Raw genomic sequence first — 23,165 nt, 5'->3', positions numbered from 1 at the left:
TTGGGCGGACGAACGACTTCAATTCCGGTGTCGAAATCGGAAGCGACGAACCTCTACTTCACTAACAAAATAACCGAAATGTCATCGTCGAGAGGAAGTTGCTATTTAAAGCAGTAAAGATGCTTCCAAATGTGGCCTGTGTTTTTTCATTACCTCCACCTCATTCCCCTCCTTCTATCACCTTTAGTTTTACTTCTCTGGAGGCGATCCTTTTATTTCTCAATTTTCCGCATCGTGAACTACCGAACCACACGGTCAAAATTGTCTTCGGTTCGTTCCCGTTCCCGCTTTGCTAGTTTCGGTATCTGCAGGGGCACACACATTTCGCCACGGTCACCGTGGGAGGTACAAGTACAAGGCGCGTTCTATTGTTCTTTTTCGTTTTTCTCTCTCGCTCTCTTTCGCCTGTCAGCGGGCCAGGCGCGCCAAAAAGGGTCGTTACGTTCTGCGTGCAGCGAACTGTTCGAAATTCGTTTTCTTTTGTATCGACGCAGTTTCCTGTTTTCACCGCATGATCGATCCGTGAATCGATAGATTTATCCGGGCACGGCGCTTTTGATGGGATTGGACAACTGGGTGAGAAATATTTTTTCGAAGCATATTTTCAACCAGTGGGCATCAGTGGCATTCAAGCGAGTGCGCGCCAAGGCCCACAGGGTCCCACAGGGTGTCGCTTAATCCGATTGGGCTTTTTGACTGGAAACTGGCTCGAGCCACTGGTGGGCACCTAGCGGGGCTTTGTTGTGCCAATTCTACCACCGTTTTGGACGCTGAACGCATCACGCCGGACTCCCCATGTGCTCTAGTTCTGTTAGTCGCTCGACCGATATCTGTCCGTTTCGGTTATGAATATGATTTTTCAGTGTGTTTCATTGTGTGTGATTGGACTTCCATCTTTGTGTCATTTGGGGGGGGCGAACGCTTGCTTCAATTTTTACTGTTTGGATGCTCGGATTAAATTAAGCACCGCGCTACCTCACAGCTATTGGAGAATGAATGGAAATTTATTCTTCTCAACAGCTCTATCAACACGAAGCGCATGTTGCGCTGTTTTCGCATCCATAAAATAGCATGTTTGTTAGCAAAATGTCTTCCCAAAACACGAAAACGCATGTACCAAAATTGATTCTATTCTCCTCCTTGCGGCCACGGGGATTTGGCAATGATCCTTTAAGCAACCCTCACTGCCAAAAGGTTGACAGGGCGGGTCTGCGCTGTTGATGATACCTTGTGCTGGCTCCGCAGACACATCACATCGACGCGACGCGAACCCACATACAAAACCAATCCGCTCCGGTGACCTCACGCTGCTACGCAACAACAGAACACGCGGGCGAATACCGCGTGAGGTCGTGGTTCAGGGAGAAGATGCTTGTAAGGGAATGTGCGCCTAGTAGAAACTCCAATGTCTGAGACGAGATGATCAATCGGATCCCGGACGGATACATACAGACGGATGGAGACTCCGCAAGCCCAGCCAAAACCCGCACAAGTAACCTTAAACGCTTAGGTGTACGCTTGCTGGGGCAAATCGGCAAAATCCAATTAATTTCTGACACGAGCATTTTCGCAAATATTCTAATCTATGTGTCAAACCGCCCCAGTGGGGAGCGTTGAAGAGCTTGGTTCGTATGTGTGTGTATGTGTTTTTTCTTTTCTCCCCCGTTCTTCTTCCCCCTCTTTTACTACTTTGCTTGAGTGCTGATTATGGCTGGTCGAGGATTGCATGTCGAGGAACCATCCTGGATGTTGGGGGATTGTGAGGACAAAAGAGGAGGAAAAAGGATGATTTTCAAAAAATAAGGTGTTTTCTTTACCCTATTTCAGCCAGCTCAAACAATCAAACAGACGAGTAAACTGTGAACCTCCCAAAACGAGATAATCCGATCACAAACAATCGATCCGGCAAGATTTGTTTTACAACGGGCTCTGGACTGTTTCAAAAACGCGATCGCTTGCGTTATGCGTTGTCGTGTGCCGTAGTGATCACTTATGCTTATCTAGTTAGCACGTCTCGCCCCCTTTTGGCTTTGGGTGGGCAGCAAAAAATAGGGTAAGAAGAAGGAAAACATGGTGCGGGAGGGAGGAGGGGAGGGCGCGATGGAAAATATGGCGCGTGATCTCGTGCAGGAAATTGAGTTCGTCGACACTTTTATTGGCGCAAACAAGGCTAGGCGTGTGTGTGTGTGTGTTTACGCGAGTCGGCAGCGACAGCAACACGATGACGAGACACATCTGCATTGCGTTTGTTTAGTCGCGACGTTTTGCACGCGTTTTGATGAGCATCAGTGTGTGCTGATCGTGTGTGATGAGAAGCGAAGAGAAAAGCAGAACATTTTGAAGAAGGCTTAGTGAAGTATGGCTCTCTACAATCTAAGTTATTTATTCTAATAAAAGCGGGAATGATTATAAACTTCAGCAAGAAAACAATCAAAACATCAATCCGAAAGCTTGGTAGAGTTAACAATTTACAAGTTGTAATGGACAACAATCTAAGCACCCCTTTTTCTACTCAAATAATTGTTTTGAAATGATGAATAAATTTAACAGATCTACGCGTCAATTGAAAAGATTGAAATAGATTGCAAGCTTACGTGTAAATCTTCTTCTTGGCTAAACGACCTCTAAGGTCATGCCAGTCATCGAAATGGCTTATTACTAGACTACCGATACCACGTAGTTGGTTAGTCAGACCTCACTACGGGGGGACGGTTCGGATGGGATTTGAACCCCGGTCCTGTCGTTTGAAGACCGGAGCCGTTGTCGCCTATTCCACCGGGCCGCCCCTTACGTGTAAATAATGCACTTAATTTTGAGCCGATTCGAGAAAGTTTTTTAACATTATTAGTTCATCTCGGCAATCTTGAATCAGTAGCAAAAAAATAAACGCAGCATGGTCTCTTCTTTCCTTTTCGTCAGTTATCTGACAAATATTTGTTCATCTTAGATCGTTACCAATAAAATAGCTACATCGAGATCTAATAATCAATAATATTGTTGGGGTGTCCAACGAAATATTCCATTCTTCTAACTCTGTTCTATGATGGTCTAGAAAACTTTAGGATAATTTTAACTAAAATTCTCTGTTATCAAAGATAAAAATTTATATCAATTTCTTTCTTACAAGTTCATTTAATTAATCAGAACATTCCTTCAAAGAATAAACCGTTTGTTAATAATTTTGTTACATCTTCATAAAAATTTTTTGATAATTTTTCATCGTTTTTTACCTATACCTGAACAATCTAGTCCTGAAAATAGACTAAAATGCGCGAAACGTGCCAGGTGAAAACCTGAAGGCCCCCAGATCTACAGCAAACGTCCAGCACAGACTAATCTGCCACCAGATCGCTCTCCCCTTCTCTTTCCCTCCAAGACTCAGACACGGCTCAGATTCCCGAAAGCGAGATCAATAGCAGCCAATCATTGTTGCAACCTGGCCACACCTTCCCGTTAGTCATCCGCGGCAAGAAAGAACAAGCTCCTTCGTGTACCGAAAGCGCTCAACACTCGTGCCTAATTCAAATGCTTTCCAAAAAGCCACCTCACCTCAGCTGTAGGGTTTGCCCAAATGTTTGACCGGGAAAGGTGCTGAAAGCGCGCACAAACTCTCAGCAACCAGCGTCACGGTTTTCTTCGGATCGGGGAAGCGCTCTAGGTGCGAGCCAACTAGCACATAAAATGGCACATTCCCGTGGTGGAGAGCATTTGTAGCTGAAACTGAAAGCGGGTAGAATTAAGTTTTTTTAAGAGACGAGGGAGAGAGGGAACAAAGAAGTACCAGTGTGTGTATTTGTGAAAATGTAATCGAAACAAATGCTTAAAACCCATCAATACAAACGATGGATGGATTATTCCTTCGGCTGGTCTTGTGCTTCCCATCCCGCTTAGGGAGCATGTCTATTACCCGTACGGTTTCTCACTCTATACTTCTTTTGGGGGTTGAACGTGTGTTTGCATGGCCAGTTGATAGAGCGATCGGGTTTGCCAAAAACGAGCCCCGCTCAGCACCGTTGTCGGTTCCAAAACCAACCGAAAAAAAATCATAATAAAAGATGATAAATTATATTTTCCTTCTCTCGGTGGGAGACCACGGATATGGGGGGATTTGAGTGAGAGAAGGAAGGAAGGAAGGATAGCGGGTCAAGGTATGAAATACTTTTCCATACTCACATCATGACAAAACATGACCTGCAAAGTGCGCAATACTTTTACCAGCTGGAGTCAGCAAGCAGCTCATGTTCGGAAAGACTTCAACGCTAGCGAAGCGAAAATTGAGCTATGATTATTTGCTATGACGATTATTAACGGTAAAAATGAAATAAAAGTACAAAACTTCTTTAAAACACTGTTGTAAATAAAATCTCAAAAAATCTTTTCAACTAGGAAAAATCGCAGCATATCGGAGAAATCATAGCTAAACAAAAGAACAGCAAATCCTATTAGTAACCCAATTCCCTAACCTAACTCAAATGTGCAAAACATGATTAGGTTTCCACCGGCCGGTGCCATTAATCATTTTTACCCGGGGCCGGGCGCTACTACACCAAAAACAATCCAACGTCACACATATAGCTCCTGAAGGGATGGTGTGTTTTGTTTATTCAGTACAGCTTCCCTGCCGTGCATACCGGGTCTCCTCAGCGACCACTGGGATCAGGCACAAGATGTCCTTTTATTGGTTCCTTTGATCCTTCCCGCTACGATTCGATTTCGTGTTTTGAAAGGTTTTCACGGTATTAGCATCCCAACAACACGACAGATGCTACCTTTCTGCCAGAAGGAGTCCTGCAATTATTCTACTGGAAACCTATTTGGTGACCTGATCGGCAAGGAACTTTAAAGAGAAGAAGATAATTTCCATAACCGATTCCGAATGACTCCGAAATTGTTGTTCTGCAATTTACGAAACAATTTTACGGCTTTTTTTTCTGTGCGAGTGCCTCGGGAGGCTTTGGTTCTTGATCTGCTAAGATCCAGAGAGAGTGAAAGAAACGAACGCATGTCTAATCTATTTCCAATTCCTCGGAGGTCCTCCAGTTGACCGGGGAGGGAAAATATCCGGTGACCAAACCAGTGAATCCTGTATCGTAACTCTCTCTCTCTCTCTCTCTCTCTCTCTCTCTCTCTCGCGCATTCATCTCTCAACGAAGGATTCACCAACCGCAACGTTAACAAATTCCACACGGAGGTGATTAATGGCCGTTTTCAATTTCTTCATTTCGACTTCATCGTTCCCGGGGTAGGTGTTTCTGCGCGTTTTCCGGCGACAGCCCGGAGTTTTGTGGTTTCCGTGTTCTTGCCAGGGGACTCGCTTATCGGCTTGTTGTCGGTGGTGTGTGAGTGTGAATGCTGTTTTTAGTCTTCTCTTAATTTTTTCGCCTGCAACCCGCCAGCGGCACTTGACTGACGTTCCGGGGCACCATCATTCTTTACCTTACCAATTGTAGTCTTTTCGGAATGTTTTGGTTCTATTCTATGTTTTCATATGTTGCAAAAACCGTTTTTTGTTTCTTTTCTCGATTTGTTTTATTTTTTTCGTCATTCGTAAGCAACATTTTCTGCAGATCTTTTCTTTCGGTGATTTTTTGCTGTTGTTGTCCGTTTAGGCGTGCTAGATTCGGTACCATTTTTCCTTCAGCTAAATCCGGTGGCCCGGTTGGCAGTATTAAGCTGGTAGCTAAAGAAAACACACCTTTTTCCGACACTGGGTTTTGTGTTCTTTTGTGTGTGTGTGTGTTCTACCGTTAAAATGATTTGTTTTTATTTTAATTGCTTCTTCCTCCCACTCGAGCACGGTCAGCATCATTGTCTTGTTTTTCGTTTTGTTGCTTTGGTAGGTTCTCGTCCTCTCGTATGCACCTTTTGGGAAGCCTCAGGCATGCCGAAATCAGCCGTAAAACGATCGACTGGTCCTCTTATCTATCTGCTTCCATTGGTTGTTTTTTTTTGTTTGTTGCTTATTTGCCAACCATGCTGTCTAGGGGAAGCTTTGTTGGGATCCCACATTCATCGGGTGCTGATCTTTGAGTTGAAGGACGACACCTTAATTTTCGGTTGGATGGTCTCTCGTCGAAATTTCTAAGATTAGCTAGCTATGGCTTCTGTTTCATTTACCACGAGATTCCCTTTTCTCGAAAGATTGGTTTTCGCGTTTGTTTGGGGTAATAATTTTCACCCTCTCTGTTGCTGTTCTCTGCAAGAAGAAACCCTCCAATGGGTAGCTAAAGCAGACCGTTTTGCTACCGTATTTTACCGAATTCTACCTACGCAACCTAGTTTGGGTCCTTTTAATTTACTGGCGCTACGATTCGGGGAACAGAAGAAAAAAATCCAGTGGCTTTTAAGTTGCTTTTTCTTGGCGCTTGCTGTCCTTTACCGATCATTCTAGTGAGCGCAAGAACGGTTTTAGAAAATCTCTAAACCCAAGAGACTTTACGAAGGCGAAAAACAAAAGTCGCAACACATAAATCGTGAGCGCAAGGTTTTCTCGTACGTCGGCATATTTTTGCATTGCTGTCGCCTTGACCGTGGCTCACGATCGACGGGTGTCGGCCTCCATCTGCGGCCGTTTTATATATACATATTTTTTTTATTTTGGCAACACAGGCTTATTTTTTGCGGTTGCTTTTGAAAGATAAGAAAGAGTTGTCTTTGAGGTTCGATTTTTTGGTTCCACCCAGTGGCTGGCAAAGGCTACTCTTCGGACGCATATTTTCGGAAGCTTGATACTTCCATCGCTTTCTCGCGGGTGTGCGGCGCACTACACTGGCCTGGTGAAAGCATTTCGCTGTACGGCTTCCGTATCGGGATCGGTGTTATCGGATTATTTCACCTGGTGTCATTAGTTAAGCTTGAATTCAATTTCAATGCAGAGGTTTTTTGGCCGCTGAGGATCGGTGGATGCGGATTGGCAAATAAGCGGGGAAGAACAAGAGTAGCCGATGGACGCCAGAAACGTCCTGTTTGTCCCATTGGCAGACGCCGTTTTGCTCGTTTGTGAGCTTCCGGTGTCCAAAATGGGTTGTTTTTATTGTAAGTGGAAGGAATATTTTGGCTCCCGTATTTTTGAGCGACCCTTGTGGCCTTGCACATAGTTGGGGAAACAAATCGTCTCTTCGTATGTGGGAAATAGATTTGATGAATCATTAAAGAACTCAAAAATATTAATTTTAATTTGAAAGTAAATATGCGATAGAAAATCGTCAAAAAGGCTTTAATAGTGCTCAAAAACATTAAATTAATTTGAAATTTCAAAAAAAATGAGCAAAAATATTTTACAGCTATTACTGTTTCACAAAAAAAATTAAACTTAAGACAAAACATAACATATAACAAAGAACTTCGACACAAATTTTCTCAAGTTTCTAAATTAAATGGAGGTAAAGTAAATTTGAAATTATAAAATTGATGCCAAAGAAGTTGCTCTTAAATTAAACAAATTATGAGAAAATGTATGACAAAGTCGAATGAACGAACGTTTAATGCATTTCATTTAAAATACTTGCTCTTTTCAGACTACATATTTAAGGGTTCAAAGTCATTGACATAATCATATAACATTACATCTCGTAATGTCGATGTTTAATAATTTAATCATTTTCTCCAGCATTAACTAAATCACTCATCCCATTCAGTGCAGCCCTTTTCTCATACAAAACAATGTTATCTAGTATTTGGTTAATTTTGTAACGATAGGGTCACAATTTTTTCGTCATCAAAGAAATGAAGTAGTCTCAATTGTCTAAGGCACGTATTTGTCTTCTGCACATGCTTTTCACCGTAGTGTAAGGCATTATTCGGCTGTTGTTATCTGCTTCGTGCTTCGTTTGAAAGTGAAATGCAACGGTGAAGAAAGAATTAAGACCGCTTAACTGTTGCACTTGAAGCAGTTCTTAGTTGAGCTTTGTGCATTCGAAATTTGCTTTAATTTTACCCTTTAGACAACAGTACTTTCTTACCACAAAAAAGGGCAAACGAAACAACGCAAGCAAGAACAAGCGATAAGCAAGCAGCTATAAAATGAGTCGTTCTGCTCTCATATCTATAAAAAAAAACTTTTGGGTGGTTATGTGAAGAAAAAAGGAGGAAGAATCGGTAATAAATGTTTTAATTTCTTATCGTCAGTCGTTGAGCCCTTGTCTTGAAGGGACACTCCCGCCTCATACCCGCGAGTCGACCCAAGGGAAAGCGTTTAAAAAAGAAAAACAAAAACAACGAAGAAACTGAATGGCAGTCAGAAGGTTTCACCGACAAGGCAAGAAGCGAAAGCAAGCGAAAGAAAGACCAGCGGGTGTCTTTGGTACGTTTCGGAGAGAATGGAGAATGTGGAAAGATTAACCAAATTTCTGAACGCAAAGCCCACAACCGGTAAGACAACACGCACCAGAATAAGATCCGGAGCAATCGTCAAACCCGCGCAACCTGGAGTGCCGTTTGTGGAAGAAGGAAGCCAAAATTCCTCATGCACAACGCCAGTTAAGAAAGTGTGTGTCGTGGTGTGTGTGCAGCAAAATAAGTTCGGTCCCGAAAGGAAACCAAACGTCAATCGATAGCTGACAGATCCGTCAAAAAAGGAAGGCCCAGTACTATAGAGCTGCTGCTGTGGGATCTGCTGAAGGATCGATGTTAAAATATCGAACGAGCGGAGAAAGACAGACGGGCAAGCAACAAAAAAAAAAATTACATGACAAGACGAACCAAATACAGTGGAGTGACACATTAATGAAAATCCCAACAGGAGTTTGAAGGTGGCCGATCCGAAAAAACAAAACAACAGAACTAGTTTCTCTTCCGAAGGTCTGCATGGTCCATCGGTGATTTGAGGAAGTTTCGGTGTCTCCTAGGGACACACGGACAGGGCAGACTTTGTGGGGCATGACGCTTGTTCTATTTTGTGTAGATATTTTGTACGTACATCGTAACCCGCAGATATGCGGCCCCGACTAGTGTCCAGCCGATCGGATTTTGATCGACAGAGGTTGGCTCGATCGAATCATTGCTCCAGTGGTGGTGGATCAGTTTGACAGGAACTCATATTTGACATTTTCCGCTCCTAATCACTTGTTCGGGTGGTTGTCACCGTGGTTTGCCCGGAGGAAAGTTGATCCTGTGTCCCGAATGGTTGACTGCAGGAGAAGTCCGTGAACGTGAAACATGTGTCAGAAAGTCATCGTACAACGGGCGGGAATGCGGACGAGGAATGCTTGTTTGATACGCGTTTTTTGTTGTTGTTGGTTCCTTCCTTCTTCTCACTGTCTTTGTTTCCCCAGGAAGCGGGTCATCGGAGCCCGGAGTGAGCTCGTCCATCAAAAAACCCCTCCGAAAGCGCCAGCCGAAAAGCGATGCGAAGTTTGATTGCACGAGCAAATGGTTCAATGGTTTTCACTATTTGCTTGAATAATTCTTCCCGAAATGCAGGGACCCCGTTCCCTTTGCATCGTTGAGGTTGGGTCATGTAAAATATACACACTCGCATGCTAAAGCGCACACGGATACGGGCACCGAACGCTGGCGCAAAAGAGAAGCACGATAAAGAGATTTGTCTTCACTGCCGAAAAACAAATCACCCAGTGTCTGTCGTCTAATATTTTACATACACCTCTCATGCTCTCCTCCTGTCTTCTCAACCCAACATCATAGTGGATTGTGTTATGAGTTTGTTCCCCGCTTTTCGGCTGGCTGGCTGACTGGTTGTGGCCTCTTGAAATCTGGGCATAGCAGCATCATAAGGCATTGGAAGAGGAGAGCTATTTTTCAAAATTTATAAGTACGCCACACGAGGCCGGTAGTCCGAGGAGTTTCGGAGAAAAGCCCGCTTTGTTTTGGAGGAGCAAAAATGGTGGCCTCCTCCTAGTAGGGCCTCCTAACCGAAACATACAACCAAATAACAAGCAACTTTAGTCAAAAAACCGCAGCAGCCACCCGATGAACACTTGATTGCAAGCTGCAGGAGGACAAGGATAAGGGAGGGTAAGAGTTTGAAGAGTTCCCCGCGAAGAATGTTGATTCGGATTCTCCTTCCAGAGATGGGGAGAGAGAAAGAGAGCGAGAGCGAGAAACAAAACAAGAAAAGCCTACCAAGAGAACGACAGGTTTCTCCTAATCCATCAAATTCAAGACGGGAGCCTTTTCGGTGCGATTGCTGCGTGTTAAACGAGGGTTAAATGCTTGTTTTTGTTATTTTCCCCCCTGTTTCCTATTGCTTCCACCTCACCCGACCCTTCCTGCGTCGGGCCAGCGTTGGCAGCAGCTAGAGACCTTGGGATCCGGTGTAGAGTTTCTCAGGAATCGATCCTACTAATCCTCCAACCTGCTGCTAGTCAATCAGTCCTAGAGCGAGCAACTTGTCTGTTGATTAACGTTCCCGGTGGAGAGCAGAAGCTGAAAGGGACTTCCTTCCCCTTCATCCCATCACCCTTAATATACATTCACTGGGTACGCATGAGGTGAAGAAAAATGTGTTGTTTCTATATTTTGTGCCCAACCGTCCGTGACACACATGCAGAAGATTAAAGGCTTTAAGCAGAGCGCGGATGGAAACTCTTTTTTAAAACAACAAAACGCCTCTAAACAAGCACAATTTACTCTTGTTTGCGAGTATTTGCTAGTAAACCGGACCACAACTTCATGCCAAAAATGCTCAAAAAAAAAGCAAACTTCCACGCATCTTCAGAACCGATCATACACGCACTCAAACATATTTACGTCTCGATCGTCGTTCCACCGTCCCCGTTTCTGTTTTCACTTCCTTTCCCCACTCCCACTTCACCACAGATGTGTCCTCAATCTGATGGTACAAGGCGGGTCGGGTCCATAGTCGGCGGGACAACTTTTCATTTTGCAGTTTTGACACTGTGCATAAATTAAAACGCGAACAGACGTACAGCACCCGAACCGGAGAACAGTGGAGCAAAAGGGAAAGAGTGACGGGGTAGGCGAAGGGGAAACGGTGCCAGACAAAAGCAGACGTCCGTATGATGGGTTTGAAATTTTTTGGAAGGTTTTTTGAGCCGTGGAACCATCAGCATTATCACTTGGGCAACTTGGTTGTCAGGGGTTCGTCGTTTGTGCGTTGCTGTCGTTCGTAGATTTGAGCGACTTTGCACGGCGTTTCCAATGTTTCTAACAATTTGTTTGGTTTACGGGAGAAGTAGTTGTTGAGCAAAAGCTAGCACTTCTTTATTTATCATTCCTGTGAGAAGCCTCGGTACAGGTTGATCTTGTTACTTTCTTTACTTAACGAGTTTTTCTTTAAAACGAAAAGCGATTGGCATTACGCTTGCGCTGCGAAATTCTGTGCACTTCAAAATGCATTAATCCGAGAGTGCAGTAATCCGTCCGCCCTTTTTCAAAATACTCTTGCAAGCATCCGGACCGAAAGAAAGGTTCTGCATTGACGGCCAAAATGCCAGCCCTTAATTTGCTATCCATCAACTATGATGTGATCGGTCCCTCCTTTACAGTGTGCAGTGGGCCGGATCCCAAAGTCAAGGATTGATGAATGGCTCTTCCAATCGGGATCTTATCCCCCTCCCTTATCCCCCTTCTTATCTTTACTCAATCCATCCCAACGGGAAACGCGAAAAGAGCTTGTATTCGAGGCTATTTATCCTTTTTTTTTCCTGTTTTGTGAAAATTGCATTCCTCTCCATCGGAAAAAAGGGACGTCCCAAAGAGGGTGAGAGCAAATGCATTTCTATACATGCACTCATACACACATACACACGCACACATACGAAACTGCATGTGCACCCCTTGTATTAAATACGCATTAATTCCGTTCCATCAAATGTTTGGCCCGGGGAGGCAAATTCGAGTTTGCAAGCGCACTCGGACGCCTCGAGGAAGCTTTGGGCAGGATCGTCAAAGTGCACTGTTCTGTGTGTTTTGTTTTGCACCAAAAGGTACGGTTAATATTTTGTTCTTTGCTGCAACTCTCCGCAACAACAACGATGGAAACACTTGCATCCCAGCGAAACCGAGCACTGAGCACCCTATTTCCTGCCGTACTCCCCAAAATGGGCGTCAGCGGTGCGATGATTGATTAACATCTCGGTGCATCAGTAACGGAGACTTTCCGAATCACGATGGATTGCTAAAATCGATGCACAAATCGCCAAAGGTCCTTTCGGGAGAGGGCTGCGGATTATAGTGGGTCACCTTTTTTGCCCCAAATCCTTTGCCAGACGATGATGGACTTGCTTTGATAAGCGGTGCGGTACGGTAAAAGGCGATGGAGGTTGAGTGACGTGCTTTAATGGAACGGACAGGGAAGCGATTGTCCAACATATATCACTAGTTTAATTGCAGGGTAAAGTGAATGTAAGTGGACGGTATGAAAAATGATTGTTTTGTGAAAAGGTGAGTTTGATGCTTTATTATCCTGCAGGCGGGAAAGAATATTTGCTTTGATTTTTTTAAGCATCCAAATTATTATCCATATGGGGATGTATTATGATTGCAAAAAGGAAACGATCATGTATAAAATTGTAGAATAATATAAAGATTGTATGCTGTTTTTAATAAACAAGATATAAGCTGGTTAGTTAGTAGAGAATTTGAGTACCTGCACTTTATTTATTTATGCTGTTTATCCGTGTATCCGTGATCATCATACTTGTTGCTTTGTAAATGAAAAATACACCATATGTGACATTTGTCAGCGTGTCTTTTTTCGCAGTGTTACCAATTTACTTGACTAGTTAGAATTTTTTTTTAGCTTATAATCGGGTTGGATCCAATCTTATAGTGGAACAATTTGTCTCTGATTTGCTTGAATCGGAGAAAAAAACCGAGATGGCGTCCACTTAAGAATACGATTCATGGTTTTGGGCATCGAAGTCCCATGGTGACAGCCCTATCTAGAATGCTCATTGGGTAGGGACCATAAAGGATGTTAAATAGTGAAGTCCGAATAAAGCCTTTTCTTTTTGTCAGAAAAGTTGACTGTATTGTGTATTAAGAGTAATTTACGAAGTGTTCGGATCACTTACTTGCTCTTGTTCTCACTTACTTGCAGGTCGTGATGATAAGATCAGGTCGTCAATTCCTGGAAACTCCAAGAAACTCCATCCAGAGCGGCATTCCATCATCCGCCGAATTGCCGCGGATTCATTTTCTGTGCAGCTAGCTCGTTCTCTTGTGGGTGTATATAGCGTGTGTTTTCCATGTTGTGGTCGGTAGGTTGTCCTTTATGTCTTGGCGTTGTCTGAGACTTCGAACAATAACAACATAGGATAGATTTTTGTTAAATTTTCAGCCAAAACTATAAATAAAACATAACCATATTTTTAGTTCAGGCTCAGAAACCAGATACATTATTATGTTCACATCAGACTGCAAACTACAACAATCAATTAAACTTCTAAGCAAGATCTACTCGTCGATACTGTACGCTATTACCACCCATTTAATATCCAAATCCACGTATGCAATCTTTCTGCATTGCAACCATACAAGAACCCATCCATCTTGGCCAGAAGCAAATGCGTTTAATCAAACATCGATCGGCTGTTTAATTCAGCGCCTAATTGAAATGTTTTACACCTCTCGCTGCTACTCGCCGTCCGAATGTGAAACGCTCATACATAGCAGTTCAAACCTCTCCCTTTTTGCACCATTCACCATTCACCACCACCACACCGTGTGACATATAGGTGCGACAGAACCGTCGACGATCGTGACCCGCGAGATCGAGTGATCTCTACAGTGAGCGCGCGCCCTCCCCTTGTATGTGTACGAGCGGTGAACGCAAATAGGGTTGCACCCGGAGCACGTGCTTTTACCGAGGTGAATCTCCTCGGTTGGTGATCGATCACTTGTCGGGTGTGCCTAGTGCGGGTTCCCATCCTAGAACGTCCGTAGGGAAAGACGTGGATTGAGCACCTTCGTCGAGGTTGAGAAACAGGTCCGAACGGATCGATCTCTCCACGTGCACACACATATGTATACACGTATCGAGATGATGGGTGGATGGGTGGATGCTGCGTGCGAGAACCGTTTTGTTGTCATTGCGACTGTGGCCGTTGCAGTCCACCGTCGATCGTTCGGGTCTTCAGGGCAATCTCAGTTTTGAGCTCGCTCCAGAAACAACCCAAAGCTAGCAGCTACAGCAACAACCTTAACAGACGGCAAACTGGTTCTGGCCCCACTGGTGAGACACAAACACACACACACGCTCACAAACTCAGCTTCCCGCATCCCCAACCAGTCGCATCGGAAACGCTAAAAAGCGCGTCACAATGTCAAGCAACCGCAACCAAAGAAGCGGTGAAGCCAGCAGCCGCAACACCCCGAAGAACATAAGTACCATTTCTACTCACACTACACCCACACACACACATACACATACATACCCGCGCCCAGATACACGGAGCGTGATTATTTTCCCTTGGTGTTGCACCTTCCACTCGATCGTCTCGAATGCGTGTGTGTGTGTGTATGTGTGTTCCGAGCGTGTAGTAGATTTACATAATTGTACGATCGCCGCCCGCCGGAATCGAAAGAAACACAATCTTCCGTGGGATACCCTGCATACCACCCGACATCCATCCCCCAGTTCTCGCCCAGCTCTCGCCTAGTTCTCTAGGATCTAGCAGATGGGGTGACTCTAGCTCGTTCGAAGTGGAACAGTTTGATGCTCGCCGTTCGATCTCACCACCAAACCCTGGGGGCGACCAAGTATATCCAAACCTTAGTTGCCGGGTCCCCTCACTGGAGGCCCCCAGTGCTTCGTTTGACAAGCATGGATAGGGGAGTTGTTTTCTGTTACTCTTTCACTCACGCTTTGATTTGTTACTGGGGGGAGGTTGAAGTATATCATATGTGTTGTGTGGATTGGGTCAAGCTGATGACGAAAGCGTTGCAATCGGGAACGATAGCGGCGATTGAGTAAGGATGTGAACTATGGTGAATTTGAGAATTTCTCAGAAAATAATCTACTACGTATGGTATAAGGCCTGTTAGTAGAGTAATCTTATTGTGGCTCATGGAGGTATTTTAGACCTATTAGGCATGGTAATATATCTTTTTCATAAATCTAATTCTTTTATCATTTTAGAGTAATTTCCCTAACAAGAGATCCTTGGTTCTTGCCACTAAGAGACCTTACACTTTGGATATAGTATAGCTCTGCAAGCGAACATAGATTGAACGTTGAAATAATTTAAAAAAAAATAAATAAAATACGTAAACAATAACGAAAGTAAAAATAATATATAATAATAAATAACATTAAACTTTGTCAAATCCTATTCCTCGGCAAATTCGGCAGAATTTTTTAGTGATTAAATTTTCTTACTAGATATTGAATTTAAAGGACAAAACGGTGTAGAGGCCTTCATACTAAAATAAATCAAATAAATATTGTGATTGAGTTTAAACACTAACATTTATCACTTTACAGAATCTTGTAGGTTTCATTTGATGTCGAAAACTTCTTCAATATTTCCCAGCTTAAAGTTAATAAAACATTAATATTGTTTTCAAAACTCTGTTTCCTGATAGTGAGGAAGCCTGCAAAATTTTGTGAACTTACCATTTGAATTGCTTTTTTTAACTTTCTTATCTGACGCTATTCTGACGCCACTTCTTTTGTTAACCTTCTAAAACTATTTTTGACGATGAGCTGTACGGTATTGTTCCGTCGTGTGCGAGTCCAATATCCTAGCCTGCACAGCATTTTTCTTTTATTCACTTAAAAACGGCAAGACCGAATAACTTACAGCCGACGAAGTATTATAACTGTTTGTAAATGTTAGTAATGAAAATGATTTTTTAAAAACAAATCTTAAAATTCATAATTGTCGAAAACTCTTTACATGATGCTTTTTCGCGGCTTAAAGAAAGTCTGTCTGTTGGGAATTACCCTCAAAGTAAAAGATTTTTTATTTGTTAATTTGTATTAAGGAATAAATTCAGGTCATTCGTTATAACGTGGTTAAAAAAAACTCTGCCATAAATATGCCTCTTAATAAGCGAATGAATCAACCGTGTACGCATTTTCACTTTTTTTCCTTGAGTTGCTAACAAATTTGCAGCATGATAATGGCGAAACGTTTCCACACGCTTGCTATACGTTCCCGAGGAAGAAATTTCAATCTCTATTAGACACCTTAAGACACAAAACGATCCGCGCAGAAATTACTTGCCGACACACCTTGGCCGTGAACAATTATCCGTGGCGCGTTGAAACGTTTGTTGCACTTCGTCACAATTGTCGTCAACACGCCGAGACACCATTCGGTCAAGTTGACCGCTGCCAACCACCCAACTTCAACCTTCTATTTTGTTTTTCCGCTTCTGTTTGCCTTGTTCTGTTCACACCACACCGAAGTTATTTCCGATCTCATTCCTAGCGCTTCCTAGCCGTTCGTTGACATTGCCAATTGCAATCACACACTCTTCTTTCGCTCGAGTCGTACATCCGACACTTGGACAGGGGGAGCGTATAAATATCATCAAATGGAAACCGTTTTGTGGTAGCGAACGGGTTGAACGAAAGAAAAACAACAGCGCAAAAATTGCTTCCCAAAGGAAAAACAAGACACGCAGCAATAGCTAGCGTTCGGTGGGCCGGGGAACCCGTCCTTGCACCTCCACCCACCTGTGCATACCATTCTAGGAGCCGAGATGCGTCCCAAGGCGTTTAGTGCGTACACGTTTGAGGGCTACCGGAGCGCGTCGAGGTCGCAGCGTGCAAGTGCGAAATGCCAATGGCTGCTGATGCTGCTGCTGCTGCTGCGCTCATTTGACCGAAGGGGATCGTGATTTCAGTGGCAGTGTTTTCCGTTTTTGTGCCTTTTCTTTCCCTCCCCACCTTCCCTATACGCCACCCTCTACACTTACCTGATCGTGTGGTTCACGAGTGTCCACGAGCAATCAACGCCACCACCATGCTTGACATTGTCCACTTCGCAATAGCAAAATACCAAAATGATGATGTTGCTGCAGCAGCAGCAAGCACTCTTCCAGCACTCTCGAGGATGGAACTGGAACCGAAATGGACAAACGCTCTGTTTTTTGCCGGGGCTGTGCCAGTACGATCATTATATTTACCAATTAACGCACGGGTGTGAATGGTGCGTAATGAGGATGTAGTTTGTTTGTGTGTGTTGGCTAGCTGTAGTTCTTGCAGCGGCTTTTGTCATTCTGTCTGGTCTGCAGATCGGTGTCTAGAGGTGCCAGAGCGTACGAGCGTGACGAGCGTAAAAAAAAAAGTGCATTAGAACTTAATCTTTCACGCACTGCACTCCGATGTCTGGGTGTACCTGCTGTGCATTATAAAGTTTTATTATATTTATCTTAAAAGGTGTTAAATAAAACAATTATCTTTATATTGGCAGAAACAATGTAAGCGGAATGTGTTTTGTGTTGGTCTTAATGCAAATCATCGACAAAAAATGATTCATAGCTTTTGATTGCAAAAACAAAAATGAAACAACAGACTCACAGGACAAAGCGGCGAACCTCTCAAGTGTTGAATGCTGTCTGTAGATTACATTTCAGGTCATAAAGCTATGCAAATCATTGACAGCTTATGGCTAAAAAAATAAAAAATATCATAGACTCACAGCAGTGACGAATCTCACACCATATTTTGTGGACTAGATTTCTTCATGATACCATGATGCAGTTTTAATGCATTATTACCTCCTCTTTTCTTATTGCTAGCTTTTCGTGTGTGTATCTGTGCAAATCATTAATAGACAATGACTCGGAAGCTAACAATCCCAAAGAAATAAAACAAAAGACTTACACAAGCGACGAACCTTGTTTGTGGACTAGATTTCTTCCAGCCAGCCAGCTTGCATAGGTTGCCTATGCAATTTTAAGATACTATCGTCTTCGAATCTCGTTCCCTTTACATTCTTCGCTTGTTGGTCCAGCATTCCTTACATGGTGATTCATAATGAAATGCAGGCGCAACACTGTTATTAGAGTACTAATGCTCATCTTCTAAAAACAGAATCATCCGTCCCCTATCATTACGTGGCACCGAACGCATGTTCCAGTATGAGGAGACGTAAAACAGCAGCCACAGCTTCCTTCCCAACACTGGAGCTGATGTTTGTTCTCACAATTCTAAAAACAGAACCCAAAAAAGAATCATGAGAGAGGAAAAAACCATACACAACAATGAAGCGATGCGCTAAAACTAAACGATTAGCACGATCGAGAACAGTGGTAGTTATTTCCTCCTTACAACTCAGACATCACTCAAGCACACACGCATACACATACACAAAAGCATGTTCCCCCAAAAAATCTTTTGCTCCAGAAGCCGTCGGTGGCCTCCTTTTCTTTGCTCATGTTTTGTCTGCGTCTAGTTCGTTCGGATCAGAATGTTTGCTTCGAAATTACGTTACGTTTGGCTGCTTCCTCGGTCGGTCGTTCATTCTCCACACTCTCACACGTGTTTTGTTGGTTGGCGGGAAAGGGGGAAGAATTGTGTGAAGCATTAGCATGCGCCCTAATCATGTTTGTGCGCTCGTTATGCTTTGCCGCAGCGTCATCATCGTCATCTCTCGCTTTCCCTTTGCGAGTGCAGCTCTGTGTGCTGTTTGATAAGCAAAAAAAATAAAAAAAGGTCGTCATTTTATAGGCAAAACTGATAATGTTAAAAAGTGTTTTATTTGTTGTTGTTTTTTGCATACCCTCCTTCAATGGGGAGATGTTCCTTGAGTGCGGCTTGTGTTCGTCAGCTGGAATTGATAACGTTTCGCTCCGTGAAGAAAGCCTGAACATGAAACTCACACTACCACGGCATGCGTAACAACCGGACACGCACACCAACAGCCTCAATAAACCCCCTATCCCGCGTCCCACCTGCCCCTTTCTCCACCCAGTTTGTCAGACGGAATGTTTTCTCCCGGGCGCGACGATCGAGAGCCATCATAATCGTTACCGTTGTCACCATTTCAAGAGCCCCGGAGAGATGCCCGGTTCAGACCTGGTTTGTTGATTTTTTTTTCTTTCTGTGTTTTTTTGATTTTATTTCGGCTTTTAAGTTGCTCCATGTGTCCGTGTGGTAACGCAGAAACAGGCAAACTGAACTGAACAGAGGAGCTAACAGCGCACACAGCAGAGAGAACAGGGCGCGCGTACAGGGCGGAACTGTAGCGGAATCAGCGGGGACCGAACCGGAACGAAGCGACGCAGGCAAAAGGGGAGCAGAAAGATCATAAAAATGTGAATACCACAGCGCAGACACAGGCGCAAAACTAAACCAACGAAAGAAGAAAAAGGAAAAACACCACAGCAACGAACGGAAAGGCTCGGGCCCCGCAAACTCTCCCTTAGTGTGTGAGCGCGCGCGCGCGCCCGCTGATGAAGCTGACAATGCTGAAGTGCGTGCTGATGACGACGAGCTTTGATGAGTAGGAAGGAGGAGGGTAAGAAAGGGGGGAGGAACCGGCAGAGAGCAAGAAGAAATTCGGTTCATCGAACATTCGTCCAGTCCAGTTCATTGCCGGGTTGTCTCCCTGAGTTGTTTGGGGCCTACAAATGAAACGCCATTTTATGGTTCCTCGGGTTCTGGTGACAAGATGAAACATAAGTTTTTTGTTGTTGTTGTTGTTGTGGCTGTTGTCATGCCGTCCCATCCATGTTGTGTGGTTTCTTCACGGTGTTTAAGTCGTTTTCACCTGCACAAGCTCGTCCTCTGTGCTCTGACTTTGGCACTTTCGGACGGCAAACGGGTGACGAAAATATGACGGTACAGCACGCTTAAAAACTTTTCTGAAAAAAAAACATAAGGACAACCACAATTACCGTCACAAACGCAGTGAGTGGAAAAAAAACCGATCCTTCTTTCTTTAAGGAAAAACCATTCACCAGCAGGAGAATAAAAACAGACAGCATAGGCGCTGAATTTCATTTCTATCCCGAGCACACCATATGCCCGTGGTTACTTGTTTGGCGATTTCCCAGGTCGGAAAATCGGCCACGTTTCGACGCACTTTATTCACAAACATTCACAATTTTTGGTACAAGATTGTTGCGTTGCTCTACTTTATACAAACTCCTCCACACGATACGCACACACATCTCCTAGTTCTGTTCTGAGGGGTTTCTCACTATTTTTCTCTCTCTCTTTCTCTCTCTCTCTCTCTCTCTCTCTCTCTGGGCTCACCGATTTATTTTACTTTACAAAAAAATGGAGCCAGCTAGCTAACGGAAAACACCCCAAATTTGATCCTCCCTTTTTGTTTGCTGACTAACTACTTCCTGGCACCTGGTTTACTGGCTAACTATTTACACGCACGCAATTTTTCTTTTTTGTATTCCCAATTGTGCGACTGGCATTTACGAAGCCATCTCTCTCAGTATGATACAATTGTGTGCTTCAAGCCACCCTTTGTCACCTCGTTGCCCCACTATCTCTTAACATAATCCTCCCGGAGTTTGTTTTTTTTTCTCTCTTCACATTCCTGAAACGATCCTGATGTGCACCACCCGTATGTCCCTAACACAGCAGAAAAAAAAAGGAAAGCAAAAGCCCGCCTCGAAAACGGTTCGAGCTAGCTTCAACCGTTCGCAACGATAAGTACGACACGGATGCCCCTACCAACAATCCCCAGGTGACAACCCCAGGGTGAATCGGCGGGTGGTGTGCAGTATCGAAAATAAAATATAAAAGAAAAATTAAAAAAAAACACACAAAGCAAACTACATCAACCGGAAGGTATCATTCTTGGGCGCGCGAGCAAGGAAAGGTGCGGAGGATGCATTTTCAAGAAGAAAACTCAGTAAAATCGCCGTTTTAATCCCGAGCCGTGGCGAGAAGGGATTATCCGGGTGGGTGGAGGGATAGCGAGGATGGCGACGGTAATGGCGGGGGTCAGAAGATACCTTCGTGATGCTTCATCATTGCTAAAAGGTCGTGATAAGAACGGCACGCTCGTCGTTCTGCTGCTCGTCGTCGCTCGGTGTGTCGTCGCTCGCTTCACTCCAAACTCCAAAGAACGTTTAAGATTCATGCGGTGGCTTGGCCCTTTGTTTCTGTACGCTACGATCGCGCGCGTATCGCGGCATCATATGGGAAGGAAAGGATCGCTCGGTGTGGGGTGCATCCCGGTTGGAAGCGACGGAAACAAGCGACGACCCGGCGACTCGTTTCAAGGGTAAATTTATTGTTTTTACTTAGCTCGGGCCTTTTTTTCAACTAGATAAATTTAAGATAAATTACTTTATATATAGTAGATCACAATTTTTCCACATTTTCCGCGCGTTCGGGTCAGCCCGTCCCGACTTGTTGTTTCTTCTTTTCTGTGTTCGTTTTGTCCTGTTTTGTTTTTGTTCCTGGGTTTGTTTTGTTTTTCATATGTAGCTTATTCGTTTTGCCTGCTTGCTTTACTACCACACCACCGTATTCGAGAGACGTCAGGGCCAACAGCGGCAGCAGCGGATTTGGAATCCCGTTCCGTTTTATTTTTTATTTCATCTCCGTGTCCACACACACACACTCACACACACAAACATAAAGAGATATCCACCCACCCATCCACGGCACGATAGGGAAAGCGCATCTTTAAGCCGGCCTGAATGATGGAGAAGATGATTTCTCCCGATGCTCCCTAGTGGGCCTTGAGTGTACTGAGAGTGTCGAAAAGTTCGTGTGCTTCGTGTTTGTTTACAGTAGAGCACCGATTTTACATTTGCTTCCACTCGGCAGGACTCTTTTGATCGCGATCTTAAAGCATACAAAAAATGTGATTCTTGATTTATCCGAAAAAGGGGGAACAATGTTGAACCTTCATTATGCATCTTGCTTCTTATTGACTGCTAAAGCTTTTCCTAAACAAAATCAATATTGAATAAAATTGCTGAAGTGCGAGAAATCTAATGCAATCTATGTTGCCTGAAGAATTAAACATTCATATACAAATATTTTCAAAGGATTATCCTTCATGATAATCCACAAATTCCATTAGGCATTAATAGTTGTTTAATAAAATGGGTTTCAAGTAATAAATTGGCCAAATCAGTGTATTCGCATTGACTAGAAAAAATTGAAGAGGAAAAATGAGAAGTTTTTTTTTGTGTTGTGAGCACAACATAAAACATTTCCTATCGTAACACCACCCACAGGTAAAACGGGCCACCCATTCCACACCCTTACTGCAATCCTATCGTGCGTTCTGGTATGCTCCTGTTGGAACATACACTCAGGAAAGAAAAGCGAAAAAAAAACTTCTCAAACCTAACCCAAAAGAATAAAAAATACTAATCGGATAGCAGGCAGGGTGCACCGTGGATATTATTGGCTGCACAAAAATTCTTCGCTCCCTGGGGCTCATCAGTCTATCTTTCGCGAGGTTAGCCACGATTACCGCTGCGGCATCGTCCTCGTCGTCGTCATCATCGTTGTTGTCGGTTGTTACGCGGGTGCAAGAGAAAATCACACACACACACACACCGCTCGATCCTTTCCACCCCGGTTTTCCTCTGAGTCCGGTAGTCAATTGTTGTAGCATTGAACACAACCACGGCCACGGCACAATATAGCCCCCCATGTGGGGAGTTTTGTGTGTGTGTTTGTGGAGATTATGCCCGAGTTCGAAAAGCCTTTGCTCCAATGTTCCAATGCGTGTCCACCGAACAGGGCTCTGGTGAAGGCTTTGCCGAGGGTTAAGGCGTCTGTGTTTTTTTTTTCGTGTGTTCTTACTTGTTTCTACCGCGTTCCCACAACTCCGAAAGTTCCTTCATTTTTGTCTGCCCAAAGGGCATTCCCGGGCCGGTTTACCCACAGTATGTGGAGGAGGAAACCCTTCCTCGGTGGGGGAGGAGGAAGAAGAAAACACAGAGAGAGATAGAGAGAGAGAGAGAGAGAGAGACACACAGAGAGGGGCAAGCCAAGATAAGTTTCATAAAGCATAAGCTAAAAGGCGAAAATATCGCACACGAGATTATGAGACCCATTCTCGGCGAAAGGTTGTTGGGTTGGAGTACAGCTTTTTCTTCTTCTTTTGTGATTCTTGTATGTGTGTGGCACATTCCGTGGGGTGGTAAACTGAAGGGAGGTCACAGAGGTGTAGATGGGGGAGGAGGATTAGGAGCATCGGGCGCTCACTAATTGAGGGGGTGAGAGTATTACGGGGCACGGAAACCCACGTAGCAGGATATGCAACAGCAGCAGCAGTTACATTCAACTACAGCAACAC

Source organism: Anopheles maculipalpis, chromosome 3RL, assembly GCF_943734695.1.
Source record: "Anopheles maculipalpis chromosome 3RL, idAnoMacuDA_375_x, whole genome shotgun sequence".
Lineage (NCBI taxonomy): Eukaryota > Metazoa > Arthropoda > Insecta > Diptera > Culicidae > Anopheles > Anopheles maculipalpis.
This window is presented reverse-complemented; position numbering follows the sequence as displayed.